The sequence below is a fragment of the Zea mays genome, unplaced genomic scaffold, assembly GCF_902167145.1.
Source record: "Zea mays cultivar B73 unplaced genomic scaffold, Zm-B73-REFERENCE-NAM-5.0 scaffold_113, whole genome shotgun sequence".
Classification (NCBI taxonomy): domain Eukaryota; kingdom Viridiplantae; phylum Streptophyta; class Magnoliopsida; order Poales; family Poaceae; genus Zea; species Zea mays.
This window is the reverse complement of record NW_023366730.1, coordinates 75,816-92,500: the sequence shown is the minus strand read 5'-3', so window position 1 is coordinate 92,500 and position 16,685 is coordinate 75,816. Positions and strand designations below refer to the sequence as shown.

Genomic DNA, 16,685 nt, shown 5'->3' with positions numbered 1-16,685 from the left:
AGTGAGTCTTGCCACTCCGACTAGTATAGTAATGGCTCCACAAGTTAGCCCTTTCCTTTCTAAATAGACGACCTGGCTTTCTTTTCTTTGGATTTCCAGGCAGGGGCGAAACCGTATCAACCAAGGAAAGCTAACACCCCGGAATGCTAAGGTATTCATCTGTAAAGTATACGAGCACCCCTGAAAGCAAGGAACCAGTCCAGCTTACTACTTTTCCTTTCTTGATATATGCGCAATTGAGAACCAGGAATGACCCTGAGCCTGAAAAGAAACAGGAACTAGAACCTATGAATCAGGAAACTAGTCTAGTTACAGAAACATAGCCCTAACAAATAGACCCGGATACCTCCCTTAAGATAAGGTTCGAACCCAGGAATTCCATCTCGATTCGGAACTCTTCTATGTCCAAGGCAAGGTCAATATGGACATTTTTGCAGAGGTTTTCCCCTACTTTCTCCGTGTCAACAAGCAATTCGAAATACCTCTTTTCAGAACAGGTCCGAGTCAAATAGCAATGATTCGAAGCACTTCTTTTTCCATTACACCTATTTCGCTAAGGATTTCTCAATGTTGCTCCAATACCTGAGAAGAAAGCTTGCTTCCAGCTTACAACTGATCTTTCCTGGCATGAGATCCCGATTTGCATCACTGTTTCAATTTCCCTATACGGTTCCGTTCCCCTTCTTGTCTTGCCTATGAATCCGTAGTTCCCTCAGATAGACAGGCCTGGCCATCAATAGAAGCAATACTAATCCATTGTTGATACTAGGGCGAATCCAAATAATCCCAAATCCTTGACTTGAGGATCTACTGGCTCTGGCTAATCCCAATCCTGCTTTCATGCTTTCTTTCTTTCTAGTCTACTTTCCTGCTTGACTGTTACACTCAGTGTAGTCTCTATTTCCTCTAGATAGCCTATTCCTGGCACCTTTTAGGAAGCAAGCTTTCCAATGACTAGCCGAAAGGAGAGAGAGGTAGGGATCATGGAAGCGCGAGCTCCTATCATTGGAACCGGAGAAATGGCTAGATGAGAACTGGCATCAAACAACTTGACTTGTCTGTCTCGATGGATAAAGCAAAGCCAGGAACCAGGATAGGGATAGTACGGATGCCTTGCCTACTTACTGGAGGAGTGATGATAGGATATATATGGATGGCCACCCAAACCATTCAACCTAAGAATATTTCCAAGCAAAGATCTGGTGAAACAGCTGTGAAGGAATGAATGGGATACTAGTACTTAAGGAAGGAGATAGAGGGTCTAGTATCGTTCTACTACTGCCTACAGGAAGAAAGCAAAGGGAAAGTCACTACTCCAAAAGCTAAAGAGAAGGTCAGATCCAAGGACATGGATTTGTAGAACGGCTTCCAATAACCGATCATCTAGATGAGATTAGACCTGAGTGAGCAGACTTCTCTGTATATGAGTCGCCTTCCGAGATGGTATTGCCTTGACTCATTCCTTGAATTGACAAGAGAAGTATTTCTAGCCTCTAGTGGCACATGTTCCTTCCTCACGGATATGAGAGACGGTAAGTGCAACTCGAAAGTGTGCTAGCTGTTGTGCTAATTCTTGCTGAGTAGCTGGTTGAAGCCCAGAAGTGGAGGCGAGCCCAGTTCAATCGTGAAGTTCCTCCTTTCGTGGCTTGTCGGCATCATAAGTAAATGAGAGATGATTTCCGAGTGACTGGTGGAAAGGGAAGAACCCGAGAGGGCATATAGATTTCGATTCCTCCCCCGGCACTAGTAGATACGATATTTCGAGATTGCTAGATAATCTCACTACGGTTCGAATCCTCCAGATTGCGAGTTCCAGAAAAAGAATTTATTTTTTGACTAAAACATCCAAGAAAACGGAATAAGAACGCGCTTACAACGCCGATGAAAGGAACCAGAACAAGTGTATGGCAAATTTCCTTTAGTAGATATTCCAGTGGATCAATAAAAAGAAGGTACTCGTCCTGGTGCACCCGTAGGTTTTGCCCTTTCTAGAATTCATCTACCGTTGTAGGAATCCTCATCCGATGTACGAATCCCGTGGAGGAAAGAAGCTGGTATTTATCGCCTTGATCCCGTGGAGGAAGAATGGAGGCACTTGGCCATAGCTCACGCTATGATCCCGAACCCCAAAAGCCAGATGTGTGCGACCGAGGCGTGATATCACTACGGTTCGAAACTGTTGAGCCCCTTCACCACCCCCTATACGGAACTCTCCCTCTGACTTCCTTCAATCCATCAAGTATTGCACATGTGTAGATTCTCGGGTAAAAAACAGCATTTTGGCTTAGAATGACACTTGCTGCTTCCCGGGTTTTGGCATTGACTCGAGTTAAGTAAGAGCTTACCATCTTTTTCAGATGATAAGTAAATAAGGCCCGTTCTGACGGTTCGTTATCCAGTTTCGAAAAAAGGTGCTTACTAGTGTCTCGTCGTTATCCGGGGGGAGGGTTGTCTCCACTCTAAAGAATGTGCATTGATTTTATTGCTCTAAAGCTCGCCTAACTTATTTGACTTGACAAGAACAGTGGAAGAGAAAGATTCTCAACGTCTAACAGCTGCTTTAGCTTGAATCGGGTTGCGCTGAGTTGAGTGAGTGGAAATGAGTTGAAATATGGAAGCGAGAACAGCTCCGCCGCTTGAGAAGAGACCCAGAATTGCTCATAAAACTCTGTTTCAACATTTTCTGGGTTTAGAGCACATTAGAAATATGGAGTAGGTAATCCGCTTGGTTTCCCTGATTTCTCTATCTTAGATCCGCATACCATACCCGGTTCAGATTGGAAAGCCAAGGTAGTGGCGCTGCTCTTTTAAAAAAAGTAGTGCAGGTCCGTTTGTTTCTGTTTGTGGTGTAGACTTATGGTGGGATACAGCCTCCGGGATGGGTGTGCCAGAGTAGAATGAGATCTTGAATAGCTTGCTTCTTACCATGAGCTTGAAGGGCAGGGATGCGTTCTCTAGATGCGAATAGTTAGAACCCGTTCATCTATCTATCTAACCTTGGTAATGTGAATGGGTTAGGGGTGACGGGCAAGCCAAAGCTGGTAAAGAAAAAGAAGTGGGACGTGTTTTTACCTGTCCTCTGGTTAGTGTCTTTCCAGCATTTATAGCTTTGTTAGCGGGTGGTTAGTTAGTGTTTGATTGAGGCCTAAGCTCGTGTAGCAATGCGGGCTCGCTCATTCAATTAATTATCAAGTTGGGTTTGCTTTTCAACAAATAGCTTCAGACTTTAGCTTCTTACTTATTGTGTGTAGTCCCGTTCTTTGCTTATTTATGGTTATTTGTGTAGTCGAGTCGAGTAGTACGTATCTTACTTTGTTTTTTGTTTGGTGGTGTAGCAAATATAGACTTCAGAGAGTATATATAGAAAGTCTGTCTATCTAGGAGGCATAGTTAGATCGTTTTTCCAATGCATGGTAAGTCCAATGGGCTATTATTTTCTTCTTAAAGAAAGGCAATTACCTAAGTAGAAATAGCACAATCCACTCTATAAGGGCAATGCGCATTAAATTACGTCGGCTGTCAAGGCTTTTTCCGCTTTTTCACTAAATAGTCCTCCCTTGCTATTATTGCCACTCTATATAGCAGTTTGTCTGTAGTATCCCTACGTAGGCTTCTATCTATGATAGCTGTCCTTGCTTTAGTTGGCAAGCAGGCGGGAAAGCTAACTGGTGAACTTGCTGAACATGCTCAAACTGATCATCATCAAGTTGAACGAGCGGAGTACTTTACTTTACACAAGTAGTGGTTTACCAGGAACTCGTATAGTATAAGAGCTAGTCATATAAACTAGTAGTAGACGGTTGCTTCGAGGCGCGCCTTCGGCCTTTTATCGAATTTCATCCATCTTCTCTATGTCATACTTGGCCAGTGACTTCCAGAAAGAGAGCGTATTTCCAGGTCTGATGGATGCGAGCTGCAACACTTCCAAGCCGATTATGGGTGGCTCGCTACACTGTGAGTTCCACTCTACTCTAAGGGAAGGGTAGAGTAGTTGCTAAGTTTTCCACATAGGAAAATGCAAGTGATTGTACGAGATCAGTCAACGAGGCAGGCGCGAAGCGGCAAGGCAAGTGAGGAGTCTTGGATTCTCTATGATGGGCATATCTCACTGAAAACGAGGCAGAGGCGCGAAGCGAAATAGTAGGAGTTATCAGCTAGCACATTTCCCTTTGCTATTTCTCTTTTATCAAGAGATATTTGCTCTATGCTCAGTTTAGAACTCACGTTGTCAAATCCAAAAGAGTATGCAAGAATGTGGCCCCTACCCTAAGAGGATAAGCGTTCTTTTGTGTTCCTAGCTTGTTGAACACAGCACGAAATCAGAAGTCTAAGTGATAGACTGAGCTGGGCTGAGAACATCTGAAGTAAGCATGACCACTAGTTACGTGCTACCCAGTGTGCAGTGCTGAATAGGCCTTAGGGATGACCCCATGGGCATGTACGAAGAAGACTAGTGGGGAACAGCATGTCACCAAAGGTGCTAGCTGACCGGCACTTGTATTATTCATATTTTTTATTCTATCAAGCCGATAGCATAATCATTTTCTAACTAATCAAGTTATGTGACATCTACCGATCCCGTGATTCCGAATCAAGAGATGATTTGAGCAACTCGTGAGTCAAGTAGTATAGTAGATTAGCCCTCGTAAGGCCTCCCACTAGTTAAGTATCCGTCCTAACGTCAGGAATAGAGTAAAGGGACGACCTTTTCTCTCCTTTCCAAGTGCTTGCTCTTTCGTTAAGCATAAACTCAGATAGGCGTAGAATTGGTGTCTGTGTGTTTCATTGGTATGGTACGTAGACCCGGCCCTGTATTCATACGCGAAAGAAAGAGTCGATGATCTTCTAGCTCCGCGCAAGAGAAGATACGATTGAGGCGCGCAGCGAGATCCGTGAAAGGCAAAAGCCAGTAGCAATAAAGTATTCTACACCGTATGTATCGTATTTGTTGCATAAAATCCGTACGTAACCTGAGCCCGTGCCTTAAAAAAAGGGGAAGGATAACTTCGTTCCTCATTTCCATCGTCTTCCGAGAAGCATCTTCTCTCCGGATTATTAAGTTGTTCAACAAGGGCTGATATGGCGGATTGGCTTAAAGAATATGGGATTCTCAGCTCGTGGATCTGTTCATTCATAGCATAGGGGTAGATTAAGCTTTAGAACAAGGATTTGCTCTATAACCCGGGAAAGGAAGCTTCTACGTGAAGTTAGCGAGACGGGTGGTGCCATTTATAGAAAAAGATTGGCTACAATAGCACTTTATGCACTTCACTTTTGGCTATTCTACATGGGCAACAACTAGCCTGGGAAATGGGCTTCATTCAAGTCTTGGTCTTTTCGGATTCACTTATTTACGTGCATTTTCTTAAGGAAAGAGCCTACCTACTCAAACCTGATAGATGGATGGAATGAACCTAGCATAGCGAATTCATGAAGTTGAATATAAGAAAGAAAGCCTACAAGTATAGAAAGAAGTGCTAGTATCCTTCGATTTCATTTCTTCGCTTTTATAGAGCTTTTCCTTTTACCTAATGCCGGCTACCGACAACTCTTGCTATCCAATCCTGACCCATGACCAACCTGTAAGGTGTTCCCTAGTGAACTGAATTTCTGGGAACATAAATAGAAAAATGACTGTGCACTCTAATTTGGTATAAAAATATATGACAACATTGTTGAGCTGTCTATACTCTGACTCTGCATTCAAATGGGGGTAAAAATGCTTGGTGTCCAACCAGATATCCACAGAGAATAGTCAGTATTAGTTTACCATTTTTTAATACATATTTCGAAACCAATTGCATCTCTGGTAACTCTGAAATTACTTGAATCAGTATTGCTATGAGATCCCCTCTCCAGTACTGCATGTTTCCTTGCCGCTCCAGTTGGTTTACTCCCAGAGACATGATTAGTACCACCAGAGCTTGAATCAATCATTCCATCCCCAACTCCTACATCAGAAACAACAGGGTCTATTTCAGTAAGCCTCCACCTATAAACCAAACCATGTTCTTTTTCCAGAGACCCCTCCATTACTACCTCCCCCAGGACATGTCCAGTTCAATTACCATCTATATTCAAAGCACCCGTAAAATCTTGGAGTGGTATCAAAGTAGGATCATCGTTAATCACTTATGGATGCCTACAAACAATATGCTAACTATATATAAGACACCAAGGGTTACAAGTATAGTTACTTTTTTTAGATGTTATTCTCAAGTGCATTGAGTGAAAGCTGTAATTCACTCCTCCTGGGTCCATTTACTTTTAATGATTTTTCAATTTCCCCAAAAGAATAGATGGAGATTCATGCTAATAAAGAATAGCTAAGGAAAAGAAAGGATTGAGGCAAAAGCTCTACATCCCGTGTAAAGAAGTCAGAAAATCTTTATGAGTTTTTAGAATGGAAGCTTCTGACTTTAGATTTCTTTAGTCAGGGAGGAGCTTAGAGCCCACAGAAATTATAACAAGAATCCTATTTATCAGCATAAAGCCCCTCACCGAGCCATGAGGCTGATCCACTGGATTCATTGCAACACCACGAACAATGGGGCGTCTGCCTAATCACCGACTTCAAACGAATTTCCCTCGTGAATGCATCGAGGAACTGAGGACAGGACGTTTCCGATTGGCACGTACTAAACACTTTTCCTGATCCGGTTTAGGTGGGTGGGTTAAGTGCACTTCCCAATCGAAGATTCTCGTCTCGTTTCACTTGCATTTAGTTGAACATTTTAAGTAGAGAAGAGGAAGGAGGCAGGGGAGGCAGATAGGGACATAACTAGTTGCTAAGCCCAGTCAGTAGCTGGAAAGGAGAAGTGAACTGGTTGAGAGGAAGAGAGTCTTTCGAGGACAACAGCGAAGGATTTCAATCAAGAATTTACATAGATAAAGAGTTGATAGTTGATGCTAGTGATGCACAGGGGAAAACGCTACTATGCTCCATGAATTTCGTATGAGTTAGTTATTGGCTGGCGGATCCTCAGCTTTAGCGAGTTCACTCGTAGAAATGTCCGTTTGATTGCTCCTCGGGTGCTTCCTTCTTTCAAATCTAGATTTCCTAGAATCATACCTTCGTCCATTCTTGGCAAGCCTTCTTCTCTGATGGTATAGATGAAGACACCGGATCCCCATCCTTAGCCAAACCTTCAATTCAAGCTAGGGCAACAAAGGTTTCATCAGAAAGGGATGGATGGCCTCCACTCGGGCTTGACCTACTAGACTATCGCTCGAGAAAAGGTTGCTAAAGGTCGTTGTATGCTCTAGTGTGCTAAGTTGCTGATTGCCTTCCAACTAATGGGTTGTGGAGTGCTAGGTACTTGAGTAGGCTTGCTTGCCGCTCTTCCGTCTAAGAAGTGCTTTGTAGCCCAACAAGCAACGGCTGCACTGCGGGAATCCCAGTGAGTAACTACTAAGCAAGAAAACGGATGCGCCTAACGCGCACCGGCTTTCGCGCTAGCGCTCAATCCGTTGCTTGTAGGGAAGAGTAGTGCGTTCCCTTAACTTGGCTAAGTTGAACCGGGCGTCTAGTTCTCAGATGGAAATAACGGTAGTAAGAGCTAGGCAAGCAAAGCAATAGAAGGTGGAAATACTGCACCAAGGATGAAAAGCTAGCAGTTGACCGAGATACCTAGTAAGTTAGGTACTATTATATATATTATATGGTGACCCACATACATTTCTTCTTTCAACTCACTCTTTCTTTGCTTTTATTTAGCAACTACCCTATCTGCCGAGAGTTGACCGACCCTCTTATTTCAAAAGTAAGTGAGCCTATTGCTGTCCCCACTATGTAAGTGAGCCTATTGCCCTACTATCTATGAATGTAGATTTCCTTCTTTCAGTTTACCCCGACTGACTGTATTTCTATAGCTAGCTCTTTGGCAGGCTATTTTCTTTGGAAAATCAGGTCTTGAGGACGAAAAACACGATAAAATGGACTTGCCTACTTTTGCACCGAAGAAACTCATAAGTAATCCAATTTCCGAGGACACGAACGGAAGTAAGCTGTTTTTGGTATTCGTATCGGAATTAGCCAGAAGAAGAAACCATTTTCACTGCCCTTCATTCTTTGGCCTGCCTGCCGGGTTAGGGGAGCTCACAAGTCAACTCAGTTAATCGAGATGGCTATGCGAATGAGAAACTAGAGAATCACCTCTCCTCACTAGAAGCCCTAAAGCTGCAGGGAAAGTTCGGATTTAAGAGTTAGTTGGGTTCAAAAGATAGCTCCTCAACACAACTGAAGAAAGCAAAGAAAGAACCGCGAAAGTCAAGGATGGAAACTCCCTACTAAGCAATTGAAGCTAGCCAGGTGGAAAATAAAGTACAAGTAGGAGTGGCGGGTTTAGTGGAAAAGAGGGAGATCCGGACTCACTTCTACCAATCGAAGATTATCGTATTGTAATTCAAGGCAAATGATAGTCAGAAAATCTACTCAAAATGCAGAAGTTAGGCTTCTTCCGGTTCTAGAGTAGTGGCTTCAAGCTCCAGTCTTAGTTTGACTAGAGATCAAATCGAAAAAGGCTCCCCGTGGACTCTACGCAGGACTTTTTTCTAAGCCTTACATAATTTGAATTTCTCTTGCATTTTATTTTGACTTTAGCTCATCATGTCTCGTTTGGAAGTGATCTGTTCTAAATTATTGGGTAAGTTCTTATTGGGTTTTCATTTTCATGACTTACCTAAAGATATCCTTTTCTTCCTCATTCTGATTTTGGTTTTCGTATCACGGATGTTGGTTCGCGCTTTATGGCCGCGTTGCCCAGTTTGGGCTGCTCGCGTTTTCACTCTGTTGAGTGTAACAACAGCACTTTTTTATTATTCTTCTTTGATGACCACAGCGGAATGGGTAACGAACCTGATCAGAATGCGGGGGGGATCCGCTGCGGGCAACCCCGATGGAACCTCTAGCCCGTCCTCGTCGTTTTTCCAGGGGCTTTCTCGGGAGATACCCGGGGCACCTGTGGAACCTGGGCAAGAGGTGCAGCAGCCGGAAATGGCTTTAGCGGCGCCTAATCCATCGATTCAGCCAACTGATCGGGGAGAGCAGAGCCGTCGAGTGCTCCGCTTGGGCCGGACCAGCCAGAGGACAGCAGTGCACCTTCAAGGCCGCTTACCGAGCAAGATATCAGGACTATGGAACAGTTATTCGATATTGAAGAAGAATTGAAACCAATCATTATTGGTTTTTACAATGAATTGGGGTCGAAGAAAGTGGGCGAGTTGCGCCCACTTGGTGGATGATTTAACTGAGCGCCACGGGGCGGAAAAGATGCCCGAAATCTTACAAAGTTTTAGGGACCCTATTTCGCTTAAATTTATAAGGATTTCCGGGACCTCCGGGCTTCTAAAGGGACGGAAGCTAATCTCGAGAGAGAGGAGATGGGAATGAGACACCTCAGAGGTCCTAGACGGAGATAGGACTTGAAGGCGGAAAGTATGGAAAAACATCTTGTAATGTATTTAACCAGAAAACGCCTTTCGTTTTCCCTCCTTCCCTAGCCGCCTTCCTTAACAAGCCCTCGAGCCGTACATTTTAGAAGAGGCGGTTCGTTCCTATCTGGACAAAGGAATGGATAATCTTTCTATTCTCCGGGCAGCTTATCAAGATCTGCGGGAGAATGGGGAAGGATCCATCTTCTTTTTGGAGGTGGTTTCGCACAACCAGGATTACCTGGATGCACAGACCACTTCCAGGAGGTGCCATGAATTGGCGCAAAGGATCCGATGGGATGGAATCGCCCGCAGCCGTGCTCAGCTCGAAAGGGCTGAGTATGAGCATGCGCTACTATTGTTTCAATATGAAGATCTCAAAAGGGGGCGGGGGCATATTTAAGCATTCCTATTTTAGTTTAGCGGCAAGCGCCTTTATGTGACCTAACAGGACTTTTGAATTAACTCAGTGATTTTGCAGGCAGACGGAGGAGAGGAAATGAAAGCAGAAGAAGTTATCGAAACACATGTTCAATCTTTTTTTAGCGGTTTCCCCAGAGATCTTTCTCATTAACGCAACCTTCATTTTGCTCATTCATGGAGTTGTATTTAGTACCTCTAAGAAAGATGATTATCCACCGTTAGTTAGTAATGTGGGTTGGCTTGGATTACTTAGTGTTGCGCGCCTAGGAGGGCAGCGCGCTTGGGATGCGGAGGAGCTATTATCGCCCAGCTCCCTAACCTAATGCGGCCGGACCGCAGGGAACCTTAGCATGGGGGGACGTCCTAATCCTTTTGCCGCCGCAAGGCTGGCTAATCGTACGCAGCAGGAGCAAGGGAACTCCCCTGGTTCAGGAAGGCACATGAGTCCGAACGCTATTATGAATGTGCGACCGACACTACACTACGTAGGTACCTGTGCATGCAGGTGAGGCGTCGGTCGGTCCTAAAAACGGCGGCAGCTAGCGAGGAGTTAACGACCGGACGTGCTGCAACCTAGGGATCACCAGGCAGCTCTTTCGCTCTATAGGGATATCGGGGGGGGGCATAGCACAATTCTTCTTGGAGGAGGGTTGGTTTGCCCAGGTGACTGATCCTGCCATAATATACTCCCGCCAATTCTATTGCACCGGCAACCGAAGTCGAACATACATACGACGATCTTCATGCGTGAAGGGACGGGAGGAAAGAAAGGGCGGTAGATGATAATGCGAAAGGGCGCCGCGTCTGGGCGGGCGGGCTTGATAGTAAAGCCAAAGAAAGACGCCCCAAGACAAGGTACAACTGTTGGGAAGGGGACATGATCAATAGAACCCGGCTGGATCCGGGCTGGGATAGTGGCGCCCATTCCTAACCAGTTCATAAAAGGTTCGCTCATGCTGGAGGTACTAACCACTTAGTGATCGGTCCGCTAGTTCACGCAAATCCGAAGAAGTTATCACGGACGAGCCACATGCAGGGAAACTTGCACGTGTGGTTCTGGCCGGGCTTTCCTTCGGTATCTAATAACCTTGCTTCTGCTCGCCGCTGGCGCACCTCTCCTAACTATTGCCCATTTATTCTGGAATAATTTTTTTAGGAGGGACAATTTTACATATTTCTGCCAAATCCTTCTATTATTAAGTACGGCTGGTACCATTTCGATGTGTTTCGATTCTTTCGAAAAAGAGAGGTTTGATGCTTTTGAATTCATTGTATTAATTCCACTTCCTACTCGCAGTATGCTCTTAATGATCCCGGCTCATGATTTAATTGCCATGTATTTAGCTATTGAGCTTCAAAGTTTATGTTTTTATGTGATCGCAGCATCAAAAAGAAAGTCTGAATTTTCCACGGAAGCCGGCTCAAAATATTTGATCTTAGGTGCATTTCCCTCTGGAATATTATTGTTCGGGTGCGACCGGACTACTACCGATCAATTTTTGGAAACTTCTTTATAGACTTGTAGAGACCCTCTATGTAGTTGTAATTCTTGGGCAATCGATCTACTTTCCCCATAGCCCTAAGGCTGTGTCTCGATCTCCTACGTGCGAAAGATAAGATACGGGAGACGGGGTCCTATGGTATGGGTCTTCGACCCTTGGTCTAATTCCACGACGGAGAGTCGGCGTGGCGTAAAGTGAAGATTGGGGGGAATAGAGCGAAATCCCCGTCTGGGGTATTCCGAAGGTGTAACCTAGGCAACGAAAAAGGGGCCCGATACTTCAACTAAAGGAGCGACCTGTTGGTTCACCAAACCCCGACCCAGTGTCACACGTTCTCCAGGTCCGAAGGGATCCAGTGCCCAACTACCGACTCCTCCCGGAATTGCGTTATCGGAGCCGAGCCAGGAATAGCCGTTAGTGGACACCTACCACTTTTCACCGGTTAGAGAGGCCCTCTTTAATACATTAAGAAAATATGTTCACAGGGGCCAGAAAGACTCGGTCATAGGAACTTCAACCACCTACGCGCTGGTAAACGAAAACCACCTCGACCGGATCTACCGAACGAAGAAGGCCGCCCGAATTAACACGCCAAAAGGGCCACCAGCTTTCCCCAAAAAAAGGGGAGATCCGCTGCTTACTGCTCACGGAAACATCCGACCTTATCGTCAAGTCGTCTGCCTATCTTTCTGATCTCATTCGTTTTCCGATCGCATAAAAAGATCAAAAAAGAAATGTGAGAATGTAGTTACAGATGTGAAAAAAGTAAATATCTCTCTGTCTGTGTTCTTAAATCATTCATTGGATGATGTGCGTTTCATCAAGTATGAACTTCTTTCTTTTTTTTCTATGCAATTTAAGTACCGGATCGACATCCATTTATTTCAGTGCCCTCATCCGCTCCGCGTGTATGTCTGTGTGGCTCTGGAAGGCCTTACTTTACTAATACTAACAGGTAGGGCGCGTTACTTTTTTTCTTTTTTTTCGCATGTTTAGATTATTTACTTGCCCTTTCACTTTTTCTTCGGCTGTCACCAACTTTGTTCAATGCTAGTCCCTAACCCATGAATAAGGGCTCCGCTGGCTACCGGGTTCAGAGAAGTTTGTAAGCTCTTTCTCTTTTTTTGTTTTTCGCCACCTCCTCCGTTTAAGGTCTTTAATTCGATTCGGCATTAGCTTCGTTAGAGAAAGCCATGCGTGAACTACAAAGCACGGGATCCTGAACACCACGAAAGAAAGCGTACTACTTTTCAATAAGGTCCGACTTACTTTTCAGAGAGGAGAGACATGAACTTGTTTTAGGCGTAGAAAAGGTATGAAAGATTTCTTGAAAAGAGGTAGGGACTGGTCTCGCTGCTAAGGGAGAAGGAGACCTCTGTCGGAGCAAGCTAAAGAACCCACTTTAGATCGTCGATTTCAGGTAAGGCACTCGATCAAGCCTATACATCCGGGAATTTCGCTCCAAACCAAAGACGACTTGCTTTGCTGCATTTCTGGCTTTACTTTATTTTTTTTTGCGAAAGAAAGGCCATATGATCTACTTTCTGGTGCCGGTCCCTTCACAAAGATAGCCCCTTCTTGCTCTTATTCTTATTCGGTGGAATACAATAGTTCTGAAGCTCCTTTCTTTCAAGTGAAAGTTGCCTATCTTTGCTTTGGAATCCAATCCAGTTGAAAACAAACAATTGCCCGATGGAAAAGTCAGATGAAAGGCAAGGAGTGTAAACCACGTACGAGCGAGCGCAGAAAGCGAAATGTTTTGCAGCGAGTCAAGCGTAATACGATCAAAAGGAAATGGGGTCAATGCTAAAACTCAAACAGTTCCGCAGAGGGTTGAAAGAGCGAGCTACATTCTTTCATAGAAGACAGAAAAAAAGAGGACTGATGCTTTCTTACTTCATCTTAATATAGGGATGCTTTATGTAGCTTCCAATAAATAGGAAACAAGATGACCCATGGGGCACTCAGTGACGTATCTAAACCGTCTATCCAGTACTGGCTTTTCACACTCGGGAATAGAAACTGTCGGCACTTGAAGATGAACGAAGCGAAATTACCCCCCCAAAAAGCCCTTAGACCCACCTTGGTGGGGACTGACTGCTCTCCCCTACGAAAGTAGCATCGCGATGCAGAGATCAACAACACATATTCGCATACCATGCTTATCTATTGATGTCGCAGATCAGCGGCAACTCCCATACTAAGTATGATGTCGCATATCGGTTGTCTAACTAGAAGGGTGGAACCTTTTCTTTTTAACTAGTCTTAAAGTGGATGTCGCAGCCTTGAGTTCTTTTTATTGAATTCGCGAGATTGAAAATTAGGATTGAATGAATAACCTGGAGATATATTCCTTTTCTCAAATAGTTCTTTAAGGGGCCTCTCTCTATCCTTGGCTTATTCAATAGAGCTTTCCTTCTTTTCATTATTCGATACTGCTGTGAGATACTACGAGAGCTCGTAGGCAATATGAGATAGAGCTGACTAAGAGAAAGAAGTAAGCGGATCTTGCAGCTGTTTTCATTCCTTTATTTAGGTCTTGAACCTATTAAGTATAAGTAGAAGATCAAGCACTGATCTGATGGATCAAATGCTTTCACTACTCGATCAAGGGCTTCCCAAAAGGCCTATTTACTAACTTCTCTTCGTTCCAGATTTCCGAATCGTTTTTTTAGTCATGTTAGCACCACGCTTCGCTTTCCGATATCTGGTATTATGGCTTTGCGCAGACTGACCACTACCTGTATCGGCGACTCAATGTGAGTGTGTCGGTCACAGCCCAATCGAGGGCATACTTTCTAATCTTTCTTTCGGCCATTCATCTTGCACTGCGTATTTGGATCCGATCCCTCCCTTATTTTAGCCAACATCCTATTAAGATTAAGATCTGCAATTTGCAAATATGAGAAAAGTGGACGCTGTACTTGTCTGAAAGCGGAAACTAAGATGAAGAGCTTATTCTCATTACTGGCTTGCTGTCCTTACTTTACTTTACTTAACATAACTTTACTTAACATACGCGTTTTCGTTATGGACAAGCTCTCCTTCTGTGCGCATCGATCGACCGACGTAGGGATTTGCATGGGGCGTTGCGCGTCGCGTCGGAGATTGTCAGACAATAAACGTTTCAATGGGTGTAGGTACAGGGGGAGGGGGTGTGGCGTACGCCACTTACTTTCTGGTGTGCAGGATGCACTTCCCACATGATTGTACAGTAGGCGTTGGAGCCCTCATCTGTAGGTACATGGAGGTGATCGCATATGCGGAGCAGCTTCCTTCGAGATGCCTTTGACCCGGGACCTACGCACGAGAGCGTTAACATCAAGGACGGAAGGATTCCCATGCATGATGCGTACAACTCTAATCGCGAAGCGAAGTAAAAAAAACAAACCGATGAAAGGAGAGAATGCGGGAGACAGAATGATGTCGGGCCAGCACAAGAAGTCAGACTAAACAACCCATTCGACGCGTCGGGGGTACTCGACCACCGGGAGATAGGGATTTAGTGACTTACCAACCAACCAGACATTGAGGGCAAGACATACCATACAAATCACGGCTTCGGCTGCTGTAGTCCTCTAGCCGAGCCAAGCCACTACTAGCGTGTGTGTAATTCATGGCAGTTCACTATTTTTTTTGTTATGGAGCTATTCTCTTTCTTTTATTTTTATATAGTATAGAGAGCGGTAAGTTAGTGCTGTTCTAAGGATAAGGAAAAGGAAAAGGAAGTGGTAGCTGTTCCAGTACACAAAGAAGGGAGATTTGTGTAACCCGAGCTCTTTGATCAAGACGGTGTGGCCAAAGTCAATCCTTTGAGAAAAAAGTCATTTATTTTCGTTGGCTATAGTGATCAGCACAAGGGGTACTGCTGTTATGATCCCCGCACGTCTCAAGACATGTCACATTTGATGAAACACGATTTGCCTCGCTACCCCATGCGCCTCTTCTCGGGGAGAGATACACACACGCGCGATGACTGCTTTGCCACCGCCCACTCTATGTGCTCCGATTAGCGTTCCGACGCCTGGCATGGCAGTGCACACGGCTCAGATTCGGTTGACCACGCTCACATCCGCTTCAGACATAAAGGACCATTGAGGTCCGGCCCTATCGTACTGGAAGTCCCATGCTTTTCGTTTTTCTTCTCGTGCGTTAGGATTGAAACCTAAGCTAATTAAGCTACTATCTCTGGCTCTGGAGAATGGTATCCGTTCATTTCTGCCTGTCCATAAGCGTATATAGGATGAAGTCTAAACGAATCAACGAAAATTACGGTTAAGGCATTTGAGAATATTAGCATTGGGCACTCTAACTCGAAGGAAGAAGCCGAAGCCAGTCCAGTAGCTCGAACTCTGACTATCTACGAAAAAGATGGCATTCTCCCTTAATCTGCCTTGTTTTGAGAAGCGGGGAGGTAGTTTTGTCAAGCTCGTTAAACGCAACGACAGTCAAGGCTAGGAAGATTTCCCAGGCCAGCCAACAAAGTGGGATATTCTTTGGAAGAAAGCCTGTATTGTTTGACAAGATCTTTAGGTCGGTCTCAACACGTTGGCATCTTCTATTCCTGACTCATTGGGGATATTATGCCTTTTGCTTGTCAGAAGTAGACCGACGATACGGACTAAAGTAAGTCAGATCTCCAAATATTTCATCATACTCAGTCCTGAAAGAACAAGCAAGGGATGAGCGCACGCTGGTAGTAGAAGGAAGCGGAGATGGAGGCAGCTAGGCATCAGTTTGAGTTCGAGATCGAGACCAGCTTCAGCCACTATTGCTAGGACGGGCTTACTTAGACTGAGAACAGAGATTCTTTTCTCTGCTATGCTACTTTCCTCTTTCTTCCCTGAGGGCATTCCTTTCCTGAACATAGAGCCAAACAGTCTTGCCCGGAACCCCCGATTCCTTCCCTTCTTGAAGAAAACGATACCGAGAAGGCAATAGCACTTGAAAAAATGAAAATACCGTCAGAAAATATTCTATTGCTATTCGGGAGAACACAGGCTTCGAATACTGCCCGGCCATGCTACTCTGTTTTGGTTGAAGTACCTTCTGACACTGCTGATTCCATCTTTATATCGTTCGAGCTAGCCCCATGACTTCTTGGTCGAGCGCAGCTCTTGTTCGATTTATCTTTCTTTGATCGAGCGCAGCGAGAAGCAAGTCTGGCGAACCTTGTGCTAAAATTCCTTCTTTTCTTTCTTTCTTGGTTTTGGATCGGTTTGTTAAAGGTGGGAAAGGTTTGTTTACAAAGGCATGACTCAACTGCTGCAAACTTATCAGGATTGTACCTACCGTGAAATTCGTGCCGCATGGCAGTCTTGCATGTAA

The 16,685-nt window shown here is 44.7% G+C and overlaps 1 protein-coding gene across 1 annotated transcript in view; it reads left to right on the top strand.

Annotated features, from left to right (window-relative positions):
* The window catches only part of LOC118473722 (ATP synthase subunit alpha, mitochondrial), a 25,962-nt gene extending 9,659 nt beyond the window's left edge, over positions 1-16,303 (top strand). The window contains exon 1 of the mRNA XM_035963618.1: positions 1-16,303. This exon is cut by the window's left edge and continues 9,659 nt beyond it. The gene's annotated coding sequence lies outside the window, so the exon portion shown is untranslated.
* Positions 16,304-16,685: the final 382 nt, after the last annotated feature.